A 22,811-nucleotide genomic window follows, 5' to 3' on the forward strand; every position below is an offset into this window, starting at 1 on the left:
GTATTGTTACTATTTTGTGTGAGAAAGGTCATTTTGATCGTTGCTTGGCTGAACGATTGCGATCAGTCAGCAAGCGGTAGCTGGTTCATTCCCTGCTCTGCATGAGGGTGAGTGACTGGTAGTCAGTTAGTGTGCTGTTAAAACACGTGGTGGCAGTATACCGAATTGTATCTATAAAGGGTTAACCGAAAGTTAACCACCCATATGCGGTATCCGTCTGCGTGCAGGTACATTCGTGACATACTCCACTGCAGCTAATGCTTTGCACTTAGATGCCTGGTCATGCAGGTTGTGCTCAGGTTTAGATCGTTTATGCCTCGCTTCAGGCTCTGATTGCACAGCGTGCAAACCACTCTTGTCTTGTCGTCAGCACATTGTCTGAAGAACTGCCACGCCAGGGAACTCCTTGGAGCTGGCTTTGGTGTGCTTGGTCTCTTGGTGCGGTGGGCAGTAGCAGGCGTACTGTCTAGAGGACGGCTGCTCCGCTTTTGCACCCTGCTCTGCGGGTGGCTCTGTGCGACCACCGCCTCTTCCTCCGAACTACATCGGTCACTCGCATGACCTTAAGTTCCATGTGGGGTCGAGGACCTCATCGTCCTCCACATCATCTTCCACCCAGTCTTCACCCCTGACTTCCTTGTCGGTCTGCACGCTTTCGAAAGCCCCAGCAGTTGACACCTGTGTTTCATCATCATCCAAGATGTGCTGCGATGGTCCTCCCATGTACTCATCCTGAAAGATAAGTGGTTGGGCATCGGTGCACTCAATCTCTTCCACTTCTGGGGCAGGGCTAGTTGGATGGCCCTGGGAAACCCTGCTAACAAAGTCATCAAAAAGCAGAAGAGACTGCTGCATGACTTGGGGCTCCGACTGCTTGGCAGATTTGCAAGGGGGTGAGGTGAAAGACTGATGGCCATGGTCTGCAGGTGCCAACTCTGATCTTTCAGCAGGGGACTGGGTGGGAGACAATGCGAAGGTACTGGAGGCACTGTCAGCCTCCCAATCTACTAGCGCCTGTACTTGTTCTGGCCTCACCATTTGTGGAGCGGCATTGGGACCTACTAAATAACGCTGAAGGTTCTGTCGCCTACGCGCACCTGAGGAAGGTGTTTCATTTGGGCGTGTAAGCAGGCACACATAGACCTCGTTCTCTCCCTGCAACAGGAGCTCCACCAGCAGCACCACGACCACGGCCACGTCCCTTATTTGACGTTCTCATAATTTTTTGCGGTCACCCACCGAAGTAACAGAAATTTTTACTAAATTTAGTTGCCTGTCAGCAATGCAGAGCAGAGTTTTTTAACCACCTCCGGACCGCCTAACGCAGATGTGCGGTCCGGAGGTGGCAGCCCTGCGCAGAGTCATGCATATATGCGTCATCTCGCGAGGGCCGGGATTTCCTGTGAACGCGCGCACACAGGCGCGCGCGCTCACAGGAACGGAAGGTAAGCGAGTGGATCTCCAGCCTGCCAGCGGCGATCGCTCGCTGGCAGGCTGGAGATCCGAATTTTTTAACCCCTAACAGGTATATTAGACGCTGTTTTTATAACAGCGTCTAATATACCTCCTACCTGGTCCTCTGGTGGTCCCTTTTGTTAGGATCGACCACCAGAGGACACAGGTAGGTCAGTAAAGTCGCACCAAACACTACACTACACTACACCCCCCCCGTCACTTATTAACCCTTTATGGACCCCTGATCACCCCATATAAACTCCCTGATCACCCCCCTGTCATTGATCACCCCCCTGTCAGGCTCCGTTCAGACGTCCGTATGATTTTTACGGATCCACGGATACATGGATCGGATCCGCAAAACACATGCGGACGTCTGAATGGAGCCTTACAGGGGGGTGATCAATGACAGGCGGGTGATCACCCATATACACTCCCTGATCACCCCCTGTCATTGATCACCCCCCTGTAAGGCTCCATTCAGACGTCCGCATGATTTTTACGGATCCATGGATACATGGATCGGATCTGCAAAACACATGCGGACGTCTGAATGGAGCCTTACAGGGGGTGATCAATGACAGGCGGGTGATCACCCATATACACTCCCTGATCACCCCCCTGTCATTGATCACCCCCCTGTAAGGCTCCATTCAGACTTCCGCATGTGTTTTGTGGATCCGATCCATGTATCCATGGATCCGTAAAAATCATGCAGACGTCTGAATGGAGCCTTACAGGGGGGGTGATCAGTGACAGGGGGGTGATCACCCTGATCACCCCCTGTCATTGATAACCCCCCTGTAAGGCTCCATTCAGACGTCCGCATGTGTTTTGTGGATCCGATCCATGTATCCATGGATCCGTAAAAATCATGCAGACGTCTGAATGGAGCCTTACAGGGGGGGTGATCAGTGACAGGGGGGTGATCACCCTGATCACCCCCTGTCATTGATCACCCCCCTGTAAGGCTCCATTTAGACGTCCGCATGTGTTTTGTGGATCCGATCCATGTATCCATGTATCCGTAAAAATCATGCGGACGTCTGAATGGAGCCTTACAGGGGGGGTGATCAGTGACAGGGGGGTGATCACCCTGATCACCCCCTGTCATTGATCACCCCCCTGTAAGGCTCCATTCAGACGTCCGCATGTGTTTTGTGGATCCGATCCATGTATCCATGGATCCGTAAAAATCATACGGACGTCTGAATGGAGCCTTACAGGGGGGTGATCAATGACAGGGGGGTGATCAGGGAGTCTATATGGGTGATCACCCCCCTGTCATTGATCACCCCCCTGTCATTGATCACCCCCCTGTAAGGCTCCATTCAGACATTTTTTTTGGCACAAGTTAGCGGAAATTTTTTGTTTGTTTTTGTTTTTGTTTTTTCTTACTAAGTCTCATATTCCACTAACTTGTGTCAAAAAATAAAATCTCACATGAACTCACCATACCCCTCACGGAATCCAAATGCGTAAACATTTTTAGACATTTATATTCCAGACTTCTTCTCACGCTTTAGGGCCCCTAAAAAGCCAGGGCAGTATAAATACCCCACATGTGACCCCATTTCGGAAAGAAGACACCCCAAGGTATTCCGTGAGGGACATATTGAGTCCATGAAAGATTGAAATTTTTGTCCTAAGTTAGCGGAAAGTGAGACTTTGTGAGAAAAAAATCAATATCCGCTAACTTATGCAAAAAAAAAAAAATTTCTAGGAACTCGCCAGGCCCCTCATTGAATACCTTGGGGTGTCTTCTTTCCAAAGTGGGGTCATATGTGGGGTATTTATACTGCCCTGGCTTTTTAGGGGCCCGAAAGTGTGAGAAGAAGTCTGGGATCCAAATGTCTAAAAATGCCCTCCTAAAAGGAATTTGGGCCCCTTTGCGCATCTAGGCTGCAAAAAAGTGTCACACATGTGGTATCGCCGTACTCAGGAGAAGTTGGGCAATGTGTTTTGGGGTGTCATTTTACATATACCCATGCTGGGTGAGATAAATATCTTGGTCAAATGCCAACTTTGTATAAAAAAATGGGAAAAGTTATCTTTTGCCAAAATATTTCTCTCACCCAGCATGGTTATATGTAAAATGGCACCCCAAAACACATTCCCCAACTTCTCCTGAGTACGGCGATACCAGATGTGTGACACTTTTTTGCAGCCAAGGTGGGCAAAGGGGCACATATTCCAAAGTGCACCTTTCGGATTTCACAGGCCATTTTTTACAGATTTTGATTGCAAGGTACTTCTTACACATTTGGGCCCCTAAATAGCCAGGGCAGTATAACTACCCCACAAGTGACCCCATTTTGGAAAGAAGACACCCCAAGGTATTCCGTGAGGGGCATGGCGAGTTCCTAGAATTTTTTATTTTTTGTCGCAAGTTAGTGGAATATGAGACTTTGTAAGAAAAAAATAAAAATAAAAAATCATCATCATTTTCCGCTAACTTGTGACAAAAAATAAAAAGTTCTATGAACTCACTATGCCCATCAGCGAATACCTTAGGGTGTCTACTTTCCAAAATGGGGTCATTTGTGGGGTTTTTCTACTGTCTGGGCATTGTAGAACCTCAGGAATCATGACAGGTGCTTAGAAAGTCAGAGCTGCTTTAAAATGCGGAAATTCACATTTTTGTACCATAGTTTGTAAACACTATAACTTTTACCCAAACCATTTTTTTTTTTTTGCCCAAACATTTTTTTTTTATCAAAGACATGTAGAACTATAAATTTAGCGAAAAATTTATATATGGATGTCGTTTTTTTTGCAAAATTTTACAGCTGAAAGTGAAAAATGTCATTTTTTTGCAAAAAAATCGTTACATTTCGATTAATAACAAAAAAAGTAAAAATGTCAGCAGCAATAAAATACCACCAAATGAAAGCTCTATTAGTGAGAAGAAAAGGAGGTAAAATTCATTTGGGTGGTAAGTTGCATGACCGAGCGATAAACGGTGAAAATAGTGTAGTGCCGAAGTGTAAAAAGTGCTCTGGTCATGAAGGGGGTTTTAGCTAGCGGGGCTGAAGTGGTTAAACTGCAAAAATGGGTTAATGTCACCCAGCACTGGAACAGATGAATTGTAGAAACTTAAGTCCCTGTCACCTATGCAGAGCAGGGGTTTTTCAATGGCAAAAATGGGTTAATGTCACAATGTAACGGAGGAATTAAAAAAAATTATTTCCCTGTCTGCTATGTAGAGCATGGGTATAAAACAGCCAACAATGAAAATCTGTCAACCCCTGAACTCACAGACGGATTAACTATATTATTGTCCCTGGCACATATGCAGGTGCAGGTGTACTTCACACAAAAATTGTGTACCTGGCCTATGTTGGTACAGGGACCTGCCCTCCGAGCCACTTGTGAATGACTGGCCTGATAACCGTGGAAATGTCACCCAGCAATCCTACAGATGGATTTACTGTACTTATTTGCCTGGCTTTCAGATATGCAGCGCAGGCCGCAAAGGTACTTTATGGCCCAAAAAATAACGATTTTTTTTTTACCCACAGTGAAACAGATGGATTTACTGATAATATTTCACTATCAGATTTGCAGTGCAGGCCGCAAAGGTACTTTACGGCCAAAAAGTGAGTTTTTTTCAACCGACAATGTAACAGCAGTATTAAATGGTTTTATTGGACTGTCAGAAATGCAGCGCAGGCCGCAAATGTACTATCTAGCACAAAAAGTGTGCTTTTTCTCTAGCAATAATGTTATAGCAGTATTTAAAGGTTTTATTGGACTGTCAGAAATGCAGCACAGCTAGCAAAGGTACTTTATGGGGGGAAAAAAGATTTTATTTTATTTTTTGTACCCACAGTGAAACATATGGATTTACAGATTTGCAGTGCAGGCTTCAAAGGTACTTTATGGCAAAAAAAAAAAGTTTTTTTTGTTACCCACAATGTCCAAGTTGTATACACTGATTATATTTAACTATCAGATTTTCAGTGCAGGCCGCAAAGGTACTTTATGGAAAAAAATATATTATTTTTTCACCCATAATTAAACAGATGGATTTAATTGAATTTCTTTCACTATCACAAATGCAGTGCAGGGCGGAAATGTACTTTTTGGCAAAAATAAATTTGTCCCCCCAGAATCTAACAGATGGATTTACTGAATTGATTACACTTACATATGCAGCACAGGGGTACTTTACAGAAAATAAAAAGGGAATATGTCACCCCCGGGTCCCTGAACTCAGATGGATTACCTATATTATTTCCTCTTCCCCTGGCACATATGCAGTGCATGGTGCACTTAAAAAATGGGTATATGTTGCCCACTGAACTAAAAGAACAGTATTAAATTATTGTCCCTGGCACATATGCAGTGCTGGTGCACTGCTGTTGCACAAAATGGCCGCCGACGCCCACCTAACTAACACGGCTAAAACTTATTTTTCTGTGTCACTGGGCTCAGGGCAGGGTACAAAAATGTGGCATTGCACCCACACAAAAAAAAAATGCTGTAGATCAGAGTTAACAAGTTCTGATATCAGATTCTTTCCTATTCTCTTTCTCACAGCAGCAGCATCCTATCCCTACACTGGTAAGAGTTGAGTGACGTGCGGCTCTATGTGACTCTAGCTTATATAGAGGCTGGGTCACATGCTGCACTGGCTAATCACAGCCATGCCATTAGTAGGCATGGCTGTGATGGCATCTAAGGGCACATTAATTAAACGCTTGTTGATTGGCTGCCTTTCAAAAAGAGCCATTAAATCGCCGAACACTGAACGGAACTTTTATTGAAATGTTGGGGTTCGAGTCCGGGGTCAAAAAATTATAAAGTTCAGTACGAACCTGAACTTTACAGTTAGGGTTCACTCAACCCTACATATTAGGTATCTCTGCGTCCAAAACAACCTACCTTATAAAAATATCACATGACCTACATGGTCAGGTGATGCTGTAAAAATAAATAAATAAATAAAAACTGTGCCAGAACAGTCATTTTTTGTCACCTCGCTTTACAAAATGCATAATATCGAGTGATCAAAAAGTCTTATAAACCTTGAAATAAGACAATTGCTTAAAAAATAAACTATTGGCGCATGTAAACCAATCTATCAAAATCTGCATTGCAAAATACATGTGGCGCTTCTTCCATTGTGCCATTTGTCCCCACAGCAGTTTTCCACTACATATGGTGCTCCTTGTAAAAATGAAAAATTTGAGGCTAATGCAACATTTTATTGATAGAAATGAAACTTTTCATTTTCACAGCCAAGTCTTTGCAAATTCCGTGAAAAGCTTATGGGGACAAAGTACTTAATAAATTCTCTGAGGGGTGTAATTTCAAAAATGGGGTCACTTTTTGAACGTTTCCACTGTAGGGGTAGGTCAGGGTCTCTTCAAATACAAAATGATGCCTAAAAACGATTCTAGCAAAATCTGCCTCCAAAATCCATATTGCGCTCCTTTCCTTCTGACCACTGCCACATGCCCATAGAGCAGTTTACCACAACATATGGGTTATTTCTGTAAACCTCAGAATCATAGTAATGCATATTGAGGTTCATTTTGCTGTTAATCCTTGCTATGTTGCAATAACAAATTGCTTAACATGGAAAATCTGCCAAAAAAATGAAATTTTACCTCCATTTTCCTTTAATTCTTGTGGAACACATAAAGGGTTAACAAAGTTTGAATAATTTGACGGGTGTAGTTTCTAAAATGGTGTCATTTATGGGTGGTTTCCATTATGTAAGCCCCTCAAAATCACTTTATATCCGAATTGGTACATAAAAAAATGGTTTTGGAAATTTTTTCGAAGATTTTAAAAAATGTCTTCTAAACTTCTAAGCCTTCTAACGTCCTAAAAGAATTAAATGGCAATTACAAAATTATGCCAACATAAAGTAGACATATGGGGAATAAAGACTGATAACTATTTTATGAGGCATTACAATCTGTGTTAAAAGTAGGGAAATTCGAATTTAGAAAATTGTGAATTTTTCAATTTTTTTTGTGAAATTGGGATTTTAATTTAATTTAAAGGAAGGATATATTGACCTCAAATTTACCACTGTCATGAAGTACAATGTGTCACGAGAAAACAATCTCAGAATGGCTTGGATAATTAAGTGTTCCAAAGTTATTACAACATAAAGTGACACATGTCAGGTTAGCAAAAAATGGCCTGGGCAGGAAGGTGAAAACTGTCCCGCGGTATAAAGGGTTAACATGCATTGTTGTTATACACAGTGTGGCAGCATGTGTGTGCTTTTTACAGCTGCAATGAATGTCTCTCAACTGACTGTAAAAAGTCATAATTCTGTCACCAGTATGTGATGGGGTGCAATCCCCTCTCCGAACAGTGTGTAGGGGGTAATGCAAACAGAATATTATCCTTGTATAACATGCTACTATCCTTCCTAGGCTTCCAGCAGTACACCATTAGATTCTACCCTGGTCTACACAGCTAAGCTGATGAATGAACCGCAGGAAAAAGGAAGTGTCAGATTATTGTGTCTGTTTTAGTGGCCAGTGTAAGAACTGCAATATTTCAGTATGGGAATAGTCATATCATACTAATAAAAATAATAAAAAAGGACAACAAAAATATAAAATAAATAAAGTATATTTGTAATGAAAACCTAGAATAGTATGTCATTTTCATTTTTTGGATGATGCATTTCCTTTAAAAGTGGAGGGCTTCTCTGCCTTAGAACTTGTATGAATGATTGTTTGAGAGCCTTTATTTTCAGAAAAGTACATTATGGATCATTCGAGTCAAAAATAATATGCTGAACTATGAGCAATATGTTATGTCTCAGTACCTAAAAAGCCTGCATTTTATCATTTTGCCTTATTTCACCCCTGTAGCTATTGTCGTTACCTTGCATTTGGAGCTACGATTGTCTGTAAAAGAATGGTGTGATGTGCATTATTGTTTATGGGCACTGCGGTACAAAGTCATGTTAACACTTTACAATAATTTCAGACTTCATGGTTCATATTAAAATTTCAATTCTTTTGTCTAATGGCCCTTAAAATGCCATTTTAAGCTGACAAATGCTACATCATTTTGATGAAATGCAGCATAACATGAGGCTCTGTATACTAACCCTTTATGAGCAAGCCAAATTTACACATTTTGTTTAGACCATAGTTTATGTCTACTTTTCTTGGATAGACCAACTCTTTATTGCATACATTGACACATCTACAAATGATCGCCTCTTTAAGAGGACCGCCAGACCAGATTTAAATTTTTCAGTTCCACCTTGTATTTATGCATACTGTCCATCCTGTTTGAGAAGACCACCCCTCTAGAAGATCACTATTGAATCCAAAATTGGGTAGTCATCTGAAAAATCTTTCAGTGTACTTCATCCAAAGTACAGCATGACATAGTATTTACAACTGAAGGCAAAGGTATGTTTTGCAATGAAACTTTAATAATTAGTGATTTTTTTTTTCAGAATTAGAAAGATACGTATTGACATGGGGCATTCATTCTCTCACCATGATGTCTCAAATCAAAGTTTCCAAGGTGCTTAGTTGTTTACTAACTTACATGTTATTTTCTTCTTTGTAGTCCAAATGGAGGAGGAAGCAATGAAACGGGACAGCGAGTTCTTAGTCTTACTACTACTATGCATAGAATGGAGTGTGACAGCAGAAAGTTGAAGCTTCAGCCATTGGCTGCATAGTAGGATGTGATGTCAGAGACAGAGGGGTCATTTTGACAACTTCCTGTTTAGACCAGTAACATGCAGCCATTTTGTTGTTTCCTGTTTTTATGTACCCATTGCATACAGAGCAGCTTGGAAACTTGCACATAAGAGACCGCAGTAAAAAAAAGGAATTAACCTGGTGTTATTGCTGCTCTGCTCACTTGCTCCGCTGCTCAAGGCTCTGGTGGTGTGGACCTGCTGACCTCTTTCCTCCATTTTCTTGCAGGCCCAGCTAGTGGAGTAGCTCTGACCCTTCATGTAGGCTGCAGCCTGATCTTTACTACCTAGGCCTCTCATTCTCTGCCCATAGGGCACACATGCTCCCTTTGACTCTTAAAGAGCCATTGTTGTGCTCACCCTAGTCTTTACCAGCCTATAGTTGGCCACCTTGGGGTACTTAAGGAACCTTCTTCTGTGGGAAGGTGTCTGAGCAATACATTCTAGTCTGCTAGTGTAGTGTGCTGTTTAATGTTTGTCTGCCCTTGTACAAACTTCTACCTGTGTCCCAGATTTGACCCTTCACTGTCTGACCTGACTTCTACCTGATCTATGTTCTGACACTGAGCTACCCACCCTGACCTCGAACAGTTTATACTGAGCTACCCACCCTGACCTTGGCCTGATCCCTGACTGTGGTGTGCCTGATCCCTCTGTGTTCTACACCCGTGGGTCAGTCATTACTCGAACAGAGACTTTTCCACGAGGTAGCAGCCTGATGGTTCCCCAGCAGCAAAATCCAGAACCTGGACATGGGTTAAAGTGGGAATACCAAGGGGAGCACTTAGATAATGCCATTAGGAGTAGATAACTCTGTTCAAGTGACACAGTGGCTCCACCTCCACTTCATAACAACTAGTATATTAGTTCCACTCTACTAAATATGAAAACTTGCCTAGGTTTTCACTTTAAACATATCCATTTTGGCGCAAATGAATGTCATCAAGAGGGGTCCACCACTCACATCAGTAGCAAGATCAGAGATATATTAATAAAGTGCAGCTGCCTTTGTCCGACCCATGCTGTCCACATATTACATGGAAAATGATTAATTTGAAAGACAGGCATGTAATATTATGTTAGTCCTGCAGTGGTCACTTTAGGGGCAGTGTATCAGCAGCCATGACAAGACCCCTGCAATTGGTTGATCATTTGGATGGATTACATTTTTGAAAGGGTTATCTTGATGAGGTAGCCTCTTTTTAATTTCATAGAGATTTGCTTAAAAAGCAATTGATATTGCCTGTAAAGCTGCAAAGTTGTAAGATTACTCAGAAAGGCTTTTATGTATTGTATAATGATTTCCACCCTAAATTAAACATGCTTGAGTTTGAAAACTTTGCAACTATTAAATATTTCAGATGATACCATTTGATACTATCCCCATATACGCAAAGAATCATAAATAACTGAGACATTTTCCTAAAATCGGCTTTTCTCATTGCACGTGCAGTATATTGAAGGATTTAATGACTTCATTTCAGGGGTTTTATGCTTAAAATAAAGAAAAGATTTTATTCTTGCATGAAAACTATTTGTAGAAGTGAGATTTAGTCATGCAATGTATTATTGAACTAGAATATGTGTAAAGCATTGGGATCATTTTTACATATAATTTGGTTTAATAATAGATGAGAGTTTCTCTAATGTTGAAGAAATGAGTAGCTGTACTTTAATTAACTGATACTATTCTTTTTATCTCAGTAGTCCCCAGCCTTCTATTATAATATTTTTTAGCACCTTTTTATGGAGAAGTTTTAAAATAGTCATTAAGAAATAAAATATTATTATATCTGTTAAGACATTAGGACATGTTATAGTACCACTGTATGAGCTGAGATACTACCCACCTCACTCACTCCTGCTGTAGAGTTGGTTGAAGCTCTCAATCTATTTTTCCCATATAGTATAAAGGCTATGGACACATTTTTCATTTTCCAGTTGGTTTTATTAAAACTGCTCAGTAGTTTATCTTCTACAGCTTTCAGTTGGACTACATCTACAGACCGTTCCCTCTGTTTCTCAAAGAAATCTGCTCTGACGACTCAATCTTTAGTGTCTATCTCTTCACTCCTGACAACTTGTAAGAACTCATGTAAACCATATTCTTATACGTTTAAGAAAATTTTGCTTAGTCCACTTTTACATTAGAGTTTTTGTTTGATCCGGCAGGGTTCAGCAAAAACGCTTGCGCTACTTACAATACAACCATCTGCATCCGTTATGAACGGATCCGGTTGTATTATCTTTAACATGGCCAAGACGAATCCATCATGAACTCCATTGAAAGTAAATGGGGGACGAATCCGTTTTCTATTGTGTCAGAGAAAACTGATCCGTCCCCATTGACTTGCATTATGGGTCATGATGGATCCGTCTTGCTCCGCATCCCAGAATGGAAAGCAAACCGCTGCATGCTGCAGTTTGCTCTCCAGTATGAGAACGGAACGGAATGCATTTTGGAGCATTCTGTTCTGTTCAGTTACGTTTTGTCCCCATTGACAATGAATGGGGACAAAACAGAAGCTTTTTTTTTCCGGTATTGAGACCCTATGACAGATCTCAATACTTGAAAATATTAATTCTACTGTGAAAGTAGCCTAACGTAAGTGGCATGAGCTATTAGGAAAGATGAAAATAATGGCTACAGATCAAGCAATTAGAGCAACTATCCAAAAGGTTTCACTAAGAGGGAGAAGGGACAGTCTACAGATGCAATCAGGCAGAAAGCTGTAGAATAGCTCCTAGATGGGACAAGCCCAGGCACTTAGCATATACACAAATATACTACACAAATGTATATCCAAAAATATTGTATATCTTTATTGAAATCGATAGAACAAATAAATAAATACAAAATCAAACCATGTGGCTCCCCCACCTAGATAATAAACCATGATTCACAACATATACACAATACGGACCCGGCTAGTGGCACCTCCAAGAGACCCCGACACATGTTTAGCTTCAGCTTCCTCAGGGGGCTCTATTCGTGTTGTACAACCGTATTCCAGTTTTGTGTTTTATTGCTCATTGGTATCTTGAAAGCTGTAAAAGTCAAACTGTTGAAATATAAAATAAAAAAAATGGAAAAGCAATTTTTGGGCCAAGATAAGTAAAATACAATAATAAAAATGTCCCCAAGGGTGTCCATAGCCTTGAAAAATCAATAGAATAGTGTGGTAATGATATTGCAAATCTGCTACAGGGGTTGCAAGAATTGCTGCAACATTCAACCCTGGTAGATTATCTGCAAATAAAACGTCACTAACTAGTGTTATGTTAGCACTTTGATATTTTAAATGTGTTGAACTGATATTTAAAATGTGCTGAAGGGTTAAAAAAAGCACTATGACTAGTTATATTTAGGTCTTATTATTAGTAATATATATATACAGTGCCTTGCAAAAGTATTCACCCCCTTGACTTTTTTTCATATTTTGGTGCCTCACAACCTGGAATTAACATGGATTGTTTGAGGATTTGCATCATTTAATTTACAGAACATGTCCACAACTTTGAAGATGTTTTTTTTTTTTAAGCAAACAACAAATAGGACAAAATAACATAAAAAGTCAATGTGCATAACTATTCACCCCCTAAAGTCAATACTTTGTAGAGCCACCTTTTGCAGCAATCATAGCTCCAAGTCGCTTTGGATAAGTATCTATAAGTTTGCCACATCTTACCACTGGGATTTTTGCCCATTCCTCCTTGCAAAACTGCTACAGCTCCTTCACGTTGGATGGTTTGCGCTTGTGAACAGCAATCTTTAAGTCTGACCACAGATTTTCTATTGGATTGAGATCTTGGCTTTGACTAGGCCATTCCAACACATTTACATTCTTACCCTTAAACCACTCAAGTGTTGCTTTAGCAGTGTGTTTGGGGTCATTGTCCGGGCTGGAAGGTGAACCTCCGTCCTAGCCTCAAATCACGCACAGAGTGGTACAGGTTTTGCCCAAGAATATCCCTGTATTAAGCACCATCCATCTTTGCCTCAACTCTGACAAGTTTCCCAGTCCCGACTGCTGAAAAACATTGTGTTCTGATCTATCACATAAAATTCTGATTAACAAAACAATAAATTTAAGGCTGTAATGTAACAAAATACAAAAAAAGTCAAGGGGGGGGGGGGGGTGAGTAATTTTGCAAGGCACTGTGTGTGTGTATATATATATATATTTGTGGTAGGAGCTAATCGAGGAACAGAGTAGGCATGCCTATGTACTGCCCTGAACCAACTGGCTGGAGTGTGCCCGGTGCCAGTGACGAGGTAAGGCCTAGATAAGTGGGCAAAGAGAACCGGCCCGGAGTAGGGTGCATAGTATTTATTGGAGCATCATGGAACCCATAAAGCCCAAAGAACGAAAGGCTCCGGCAATCTCAAATCGCAGATTGGGAATGTACCTTGCGTAGCAGGACGACCGCTAACGACCCACCTTGTGGATGACGTGTGCTGGTACCTGGATGCTGCGGAAGCGGCCCCTACGCGAGAGGAGTGCCCGGATACCGTGCTAGGGTTGAACCCCAACCCTGCCGCCAGGGTGCGGATATTGGAGACAAACTGGGCCGAAGAAGGGGGCCTACCATTAATCGGGAGCAACGGGTCGTCTAACGCGGGAGACCGGAGTAAGGCCAGAAGCTCTTGGAGCGTCTTGACGGGACACCAACAGTTGGCCGTGGGGAAGAACTCTACCTCGGTGGGAGGACCAGCCTGATTGGACTTGGTGGCTGGGATGGACAGTATAAAATGGCAGGGTCGCTCGGTTGACCGTGCCGCAGGTGAACTCCCCGGGTCTAAGAACCCATAGAACCCTAGGTACATGGCTGCTTTGGTGATGATGCTTGCTGAGTGCCCAAAAAGGAGACCGTCTAGGGCTACGGACATTCTGCGGAAAGCTCACCTGACACTGGTTGCCTACGCACCTGGACCGCCGCGCTAACCCTGAGGGTGGCTTGATGGCCTGATACGAAAAATGGATTTGGCAGAGGGGTCGCCGAGCATCCGATGGTGTTGAATGCCGGCCAAATACAGCTTGACAGTGGTAAATGACAGGTGGCGGTGCGTGTGGCAATGGGCTAACAGGCATGAAAAACGTGACCTCCCCCACCTCCCCCCCGAGGATGGGTGTTTTTTTTATTTTTTTTTGGAGACTGAGGAGCCGGGAAGTGAAAGACCTGCCCTGGGCATGATCATAAATGCACGGTTGAGGAACCCTAACAGGGACTGGAGCTCCCACTTGGACAGGACACTGGAAGAAGGCGCGGATGAAACGGCGGCCTGGATCTTACCCAGCTTGGCGGCCGCCATGGGGGTCTCAAGCCTGGCGAAAGCTGGAGCAACTAGCCCAGCCCGAGGGGACACCCTGAGGTCCCTTGATGATCAGGAATCAGGGTGCAGACTGCCTATGACGTAGCAATGAACAGACGAATGCCGCTTGAGTGGGAGCAGAGTACAATACCTGATGTAACAACAATTGTTGAGATAATGGATGACCATGTCCAAACCCCCGTGATGAACCCGGATCCAATGCAATCAGGGATTCAAACATGCGGAACCTGAACCGGGTAAACAGGAACCACTGGATACTGCTGGAAAACCCTGAGCGTTTCAGGCAAATATATCGGATCCTGAGTGATTCAGGCAAATGTGTACCACCAGTGGGAAAAGACCTGAGCAATTCAGGCAACTGCGTACAACCTGTGGGACAAAAGACCTGAGCGATTCAGGCAAATGCGAACACCTGCTGAAAAAAGACCTGAGCAAATCAGGCAAATGCGAACAACCTGTGGGAAAAAAGACCTGAGCGATTCAGGGAATACGTAACCTGAAAGACAGGAAAATACAAAACCTGAGTGATTCAGGGAAATACGTAACCTGGGTGAATCAGGAAAAACATACCGCCTGGAAATACCGGCAACCTGAAAACAGGAAATACAAACCTGAGCGATATGCTTGCGTTGGCACGAGACCCGGAGAGAGGTGTGATCTGGTGGCCCTGGAAAGAGGCGACGGAGAACCAGGATGCAGCCTGGGCGCCATGGCCAACTGCTGGGTGACTCTGGACAGCCAGAATAAGAGCCCGAAGTTGCTCCGCATGCAACAAACCTGTGGAAAACAGGAATCCGGACACGAGTCGGGTAACCAGGAACCAGTCGGACGCTGCTGAACAAACCCCCGAGCGTTACAGGCTGATGCATGGAACCCGCGTAATTCGGGCGATACACTGAATCCTGAGCGGTTCAGGCAACATGGAATCCTAAGCAAAGCAGGCAATTACATACACCTTCATAAGGAGGATGGACACCTGGGTGGGTCGGGCAGTACCTTGAACCTGGTTGGACCTAGCCACTACCTACCCACTGGGAGACCAGGGAAAAACAGAAGCCTGGGCGAATCAGGCCAACCTGACCTGAGTGAATCAGGGGAATACATAACCAGACTGTTCAGGAAAATATGCAACCTGGGAAACAACCGACCTGGAAGAGGTAGGAAAAACAAAACTCGAATCAGGGAGAACATGGCACCTGAGTGATTCAGGGAATACCTGACACCTGAGCGAATCAGGGAACACACAAGACCTGAGCGATTCAGGGAACACACAAGACCTGAGCGATTCAGGGAACACACAAGACCTGAGCGATTCAGGGAACACACAAGACCTGAGCGATTCAGGGAAGACACAAGACCTGAGCGATTCAGGGAACACACAAGACCTGAGCGATTCAGGGAACACACAAGACCTGAGCGATTCAGGGAACACACAAGACCTGAGCGATTCAGGGAACACACAAGACCTGAGCGATTCAGGGAACACACAAGACCTGAGCGATTCAGGGAACACACAAGACCTGAGCGATTCAGGGAACACACAAGACCTGAGCGATTCAGGGAACACACAAGACCTGAGCGATTCAGGGAACACACAAGACCTGAGCGATTCAGGGAATACACAAGACCTGAGCAATTCAGGGAATACACAAGACCTGAGCGATTCAGGGAACATTACCCCTAAGTGACTAAGGGGAGGCACAACACCAGAGCAATTCAGGGGACCTGACCCCCGAGTCACTTAGGGAAGACATGACACATGCAATTTTTGGGAACATGACACCTGTGAATTGAAGAAAACATAACCCTGAGCGATTCAGGGAAGACATGACACATGCGATTTTGGGAACATGACACCTGTGATTTGGAGAAAAACATGACGCTTGAGCGAATCAGGGAAGACAAACCTGAATGATTCAGGGAAGACATGACACCTGCGATTCCGAGAACATGACACCTGCGATTTGGGGAAAAACATGACACCTGCGATTCCGAGAACATGACACCTGCGATTTGGGGAAAAACATGACGCCTGCGATTCCGAGAACATGACACCTGCGATTCCAAGAACATGACACCTGCGATTTGGGGAAAAATATGACACCTGCGATTCCGGGAACATGACACCTGCGATTTGGGGAAAAACATGACACCTGCGATTTGGGGAAAAACATAACACCTGCGATTCCGGGAACATGACACATGCGATTTGAGGAAAAACATGACACCTGAGCGATTCAGGGAAAGAAAACGTGAGTGATTCTGGGAAGACATGACCTGCGATTCTGGGAACATGACACCTGTGACTCGGGGAAAAACATGACACCTGAAGACATAACACTTGAGTGGTTTAGGGGAGACATAACACATGAGCGATCAGGGGAGACATAACACATGAGCGATCCGAGGAGCCATAACACATGAGCGATCCGAGGAGCCATTACACCTGAGCGATTCAGGGAAGACATTACACCTGAGCGATCCGAGGAGCCATACTACCTGAGCGATTCAGGGAAGACATTACCCCTGAGGGATTCAGGGAAGACATTACCCCTGAGGGATTTAAGGAAGACATTACCCCTGAGGGATTCAGGGAAGACATTACCCCTGAGGGATTCAGGGAAGACATTACCCCTGAGGGATTCAGGGAAGACATTACACCTGAGGGATTCAGGGAAGACATTACACCTGAGGGATTCAGGGAAGACATTATACCTGAGCGATTCAGGGAAGACATTACACCTGAGCGATTCAGGAAAGATATTACACCTGAGCGATTCAGGGAAGACATTACACCTGAGCGATTTTTGGAAAGACATCACACCTGAGCGAATTTTGGAAAGACATTACACCTGAGCGACTTTAGGGAAGACATTACCCTAAGCGATTCAGGGAACATATGACACCCGGTGGTTACAGGGACGACATAACATCAGAGCGGATCGGGGAACAAGTGACACCTGAGCGGTATCAGGAAGGACATCACACCTGAGCGATTCAGGGAAGACGGGACCCCTGGGCAATTTTAGGGCAGCCGTAATCCTGAGAGGTTCAGGGAACACCTGGCCCCTGAATTCAAGGAATACCACAGCCCCCAGCCCCCAGGGGGTGTAGATTTACAAACGTAATAGCGTGATTGGCATAGGAGCCCAGGGTGACCGGGGCCTGCACCTGGCAGTAAATCACAATCCTCCCTCTTCTCAGCAGTCCGGGGGTCAAGGGCAGCAGGCCAACAGCCAGGCAGCCAGCGACTTGCCCGCACGGAGAAGCGGCTCCCACTGCAGACAGGGCGACTGTGCTGCTAGTCCTGCCGCCCGGGAACCCCGCACCGGGTAAGACAATCAGGAAGACGGCATGACTGCCACAGTGCCAACCTTCCCTGGCAGCCACAACAACCCAAAAGTATGCAGTATAGAGCCTACAACAACGGCCCCAACATTCACACCTGTGGCGCCGTCCCCGCCTGCCCTCCTTTTTCCCGGGCCGCGCCGCACCAACTTGCGGCGCATGCACCGGAGGTGCCCGGTACCTGGAGGGGGGGGAGGCGACTGGGCGATGCATGCTCCGGCAGTCGGTGTGAGGCAGGGGGCCTGACGTGGAGCTACCGGCCGGGCATTGAATCGGTGTAACACGAGGTGCCGGTGGCAGGCGCGTCCGCCCGGGCCGCAGAGCGGTGATACTCTGCTAGGCTGCAGGGAGAGAAGCGGGGGTGCGTCCGCACTTCCAACAGGGCTCGGCTACCCAGCCGGGACCAACTTACCGGAGGCGCCGTGAACTGCATTCCACGAGGACGTCACAGCAGGTGCCGAAACCGGAAGTGACATCACAGACGGGCGGAACAGCAAAGAACGGGCGCCCTCCTGCTTGGACCAGGGGGTTTAAATAGGGTAAGTCGCTCCACCCACAATTACAGGCTGCACGCAGCCTTAACTATATATATATATATATATATATATATAATATCCATACTTGCTACTTTGCTATAGAACAGATGTATGACTAGAATTATAATGGTTTGGTTACTTTAGATATTAAAGGGGTTGTCCAGTTTCATGATACTGATGAATTATCCTCAGGTGCCAATAGTTTGCCATTATCAGATTGGAGGGGGTCTGACTCCTGGCACCCCACTGATCAGCTGTTTCAAAGGCCCTTGGTGCTTGTACAAGTTCGGCATCCTCTTTAGTGTTTACCTGCATGCCTTCCTCTTTGTAGTTGTGGTGCGGTTTAATTACAGCTTGTAGTCCCATTCACTTGAATAGAAGAAGAAGCAGTAATTGCATTATTGTTACAATGTCGACAGTGTGCACAAGAGTTATGGTCCTTTCAAACAGCTGATGAGTGACTGGCAGGGGTAGGATTAAAATTTTTAACAGGTTCTCTACTCAACCGCGGACACGCGGCATCACCATATACATGCATATACATATATATGCAATACACATAAATACACCATATACATGGTACACATGCATAAATACACTACACACACATACTACCCAACTTTAAAGAAGCCTACGTTTTTTACAGCGTTGGTCTACACCTCTAACTTCCCCCAATGTCTATTGGCTGTAATTTTAACAAACGGATCTGGAGAACTGAAGAGAACTGGCTGAATCCTATTCCTGGTGACGGGAGTTGGAAAACCACTGAACTGATATTGATGACCTATCCCGAGGATAGGTCATCAATATCATAAAACCTTTAACATATCTTGTATTATTGTAATGGTATGTGGTTTTATGGGCATTAGAGGATGCTATTGCATTTATACTGTATATACAGTAAAACTTCTATGATACAACCATCCAAATTTGCAGTGATAGTGATCTAGAGGGATGATGAAGGGGTTATTTATACATCCAATATTGGAGGAAAGAAAACCATTTACAGAAAATTATGGTCTAGATCAGAGGTGGTCTTCTCAACTTGGTGGTCTTTTGGAGAGGTTGAAAGTGAATGCAGTGGTTTCTGGAAGTGTCTATGGGCTCAGGGGGGATCGTACAAAATTAACATGTTAACAAGCTGCAGCTAAATGGTATAAAGAGTCCAAATAAAATAGGTTTTTCTTAAATAATGTGTGGAAGAACGGAAATAATATAATAGTTTAATACATAAATACAAAAAAAATCCAATGTCAGCTAGTACATTCTGTAGCATTCTTTCTGCGTTAGACCAGTGCATTTGATGTGAATATTGTATATATTGGGAAGTCATGAATAGTTTCCATTGCCTGATTGCGCTATTTGGCGGTTGAGGTCAGAGAGCACAAAGAGAATGTCACAGGAGCCAGCAGTCTATGAATGCACACCATCTGCATGATGATCAGCTTTCCCCGTGGGGAACCTCCTGGCAGAGATGTAACTATGCACATTTTAGGTTGAACAGACCATTTTGAATCTCTAAATCTGCTTGAGGATTTGACACCGGCATCTTTGGCATTACTACGAAGTAGAAATAAAAGACTTAAAGAAAGAACCCACTCCAAGGCTTTGTGAAATAAATGCCACTTGGGATTTGCTGATCACAGCCGCACAAAACAAGACCTATGGGCATAGTAAAAGGTGCATATAGTGGTGCGCATCACTCCATGACAGCAGACTTACTTAGGCCAAGAAAGTCAGATCTATTTTGACATTCAGAATTCTTCAAGCATCATTTTTATGCTGTAAGAAGACAATTTATCATTAACCCCATTGATGCCGAAGAATACAAAATGTTCTCTATGCTCTAAGCAGTGAATTAATTATCCCTGCCAGGTGTATAGATAGCTACAGGATTCACCGGGGAAAAGAATAAGAGTTCAGACAAGGCCGTTGCAGGCGTATGGTGAAGGTTGATAGCAGGATGACCTGTGATTTGTAAGATCTACAAAGTAATTTAGTATTTGCTCTAGATCCACCGTTCAGCTGGCTGACAACTTGGCCAGTTTAACTCTTGATATATGCTATGGTTTATACACACACAGTATATCTTTTCTTATATATTTCTGAAAGGGTAAGTTACTAGAATGAAGCTTTACTTTGATTTGATTGAAAAATATATAAAAAGATTATTCTGGTTGAGTTAATGAGGGGAAGACGCTTCTGAGACACCATTCTTTCATCCAGAACAAAGATAAACTATAACTCTTCTCTAGAGAATCCATTGTATTTCTATGGGTGCTGTATACTGTAATGCTTATATGCCAAGTAATGGTGCAGTATTAAAAGGGCTTGTCTGACATCTTAAAAAAGTTCTCCCAAGCCAGAGATTTTCATAAAATAATGGAAAGTATACTCAGACATTTCCTCCCCTGCTTGTCTTCTTGGCTGCTGCAATAATGTGCCTATATACATTAGACACTGCTGCTGCCATATACATGCCATAGCATTAGCTATATACATATCTATTGAGTAGAGATGAGCGAATTAATGCAAAACTAATAGGATTGGTCATGAATTTCACAAACCTTCTGCTGGGACTAGTGTTGATCAAGCACCAAAGTGCTCCGGGGCTCGGGCCGAAGATTTTGGGATGCTCGAGTGCTCTACCAATCACCAGAGCACATTGGAAGTCAATGGGAGAACTCGAGCATTAAACAGGCACCCACTGCTCTGAAGAGGGGAGGATGTCTGGTTTATAGAAAGAGATTAGAAATTGATGGAAACACCACCGAAATGGTTCGGGAACAGCATGGGGAGGATGTCTGAGTGCATCTTGTACTCCCAGGTTGCTGCTGGAAACGATGTTGTCTGAGTAGTACGCCACTTTTAAAGACTGACAATAATACGCACAAACCAAAGATAAAATATATTTTAGAGGAGAAATTGTTAGAAAACATTCTTTCCTGTATATTTACTTGTATATAAAGTGCAAGTGCTGCCAAAAATTACAAGGAAGAGGCACTCCGATGCAACCTGTATATCACATAAAGGAGGGCCTCATTCACATTGTGGTACAATTGTTCAGGTAGTGGGACTCCTACACCCATAAAGCCTATGCACTAAGTGAAAAGGCTGCTAAGAATTACAAGGAACCATCGCTCCAATGCACCTTTTATTAAACATAAAGGAGGGCATCATACACCCTTAAAAAATTATGATTGATGGTCTGCTGGTGAGCTGACCCTCTAAAAAATTATATGCAAGGGCCTGTAGGTGAGATGACCCTGTAAAGATTGTAGTTGAGGGCCTGCTGGTGAATTGACCCTCTAAAAAATTATATGCAAGGGTCTGCAACTTGGTTGACCCTATAAAACATTATATGCGAGGGCCTGCTGCTGAGCTGATCCTGTAAAATATTTTACGTGCAGGCCTGCTGGTGAGCTGATCCTGTAAAATAATTTAGGTGCAGGCCTGCTGGTGAGCTGACCCTGTAAAAGAATGTAGGTGAGGGCCTGCTGGTGAGCTGACCCTCTAAAACATTATATGCGAGGGCCTGCTGGTGAGCTAACCCTGTAAAAGATTTTAGGTGCGGGCCTGTTGGTGAGATGACCCTGTAAAACTTTATATGCGATGGCCTGCAGGTGAGCTGACCCTGTAAAACATATGTGAGGGCCTGCTGGTGAGCTGACCCTGTAAAAGATATTAGGTGTGGGCCTGCTGGTAAGCTAACGCTGTAAAAGATTTTAGGTGTGGGCCTGCTGGTGAACTGACCCTGTAAAAGAATGTAGGTGAGGGCCAGTTGGTTAGCTGACTCTCTAAAATATTTTAGGTGCGGGGCTTCTGGTGAGCTAACCCTGTAAAAGATTTTAGGTTTGGGCCTGCTGGTGAGCTGAACCTGTAAAAGATTTTAGGTGTGGGCCTGCTGGTGAGCTGACCCTGTAAAACATTATATGCGAGGGCCTGCTGGTGAGCTGACCCTGTAAAAGATTTTAGGTGCGGGACTTCTGGTGAGCTAACCCTGTAAAAGATTTTAGGTTTGGGCCTGCAGGTGAGCTGACCCTGTAAAAGATTTTTGGTGTGGGCCTGCTGGTGAGTTGACCCTGTAAAAGAATGTAGGTGAGGGCCTGCTGGTGAGCTGACCCTCTAAAATATTATATGGGAGGGCCTGCTGGTGAGCTGACCCTGTAAAACATCATATGCGAGGGCCTGCTGGTAAGCTGACCCTGTAAAAGATTTTAGGTGCAAGACTTCTGGTGAGCTAACCCAGTAAAAGGTTTTAGGTTCAGGCCTGCTGGTGAGCTGACCCTGTAAAACATTATATGCGAGGGCCTGCAGGTGATCTCACTCTGTAAAAGATTGTAGGTGGGGGCCTGCTGGTGAGCTGACCCTGTAAAACATTATATGCGAGGACCTGCTGGTAAGCTGACCCTGTAAAAGATTTTAGGTGCAAGACTTCTGG

Source organism: Bufo gargarizans, chromosome 3 (genome assembly GCF_014858855.1).
Source record: "Bufo gargarizans isolate SCDJY-AF-19 chromosome 3, ASM1485885v1, whole genome shotgun sequence".
NCBI classification, from domain to species: domain Eukaryota; kingdom Metazoa; phylum Chordata; class Amphibia; order Anura; family Bufonidae; genus Bufo; species Bufo gargarizans.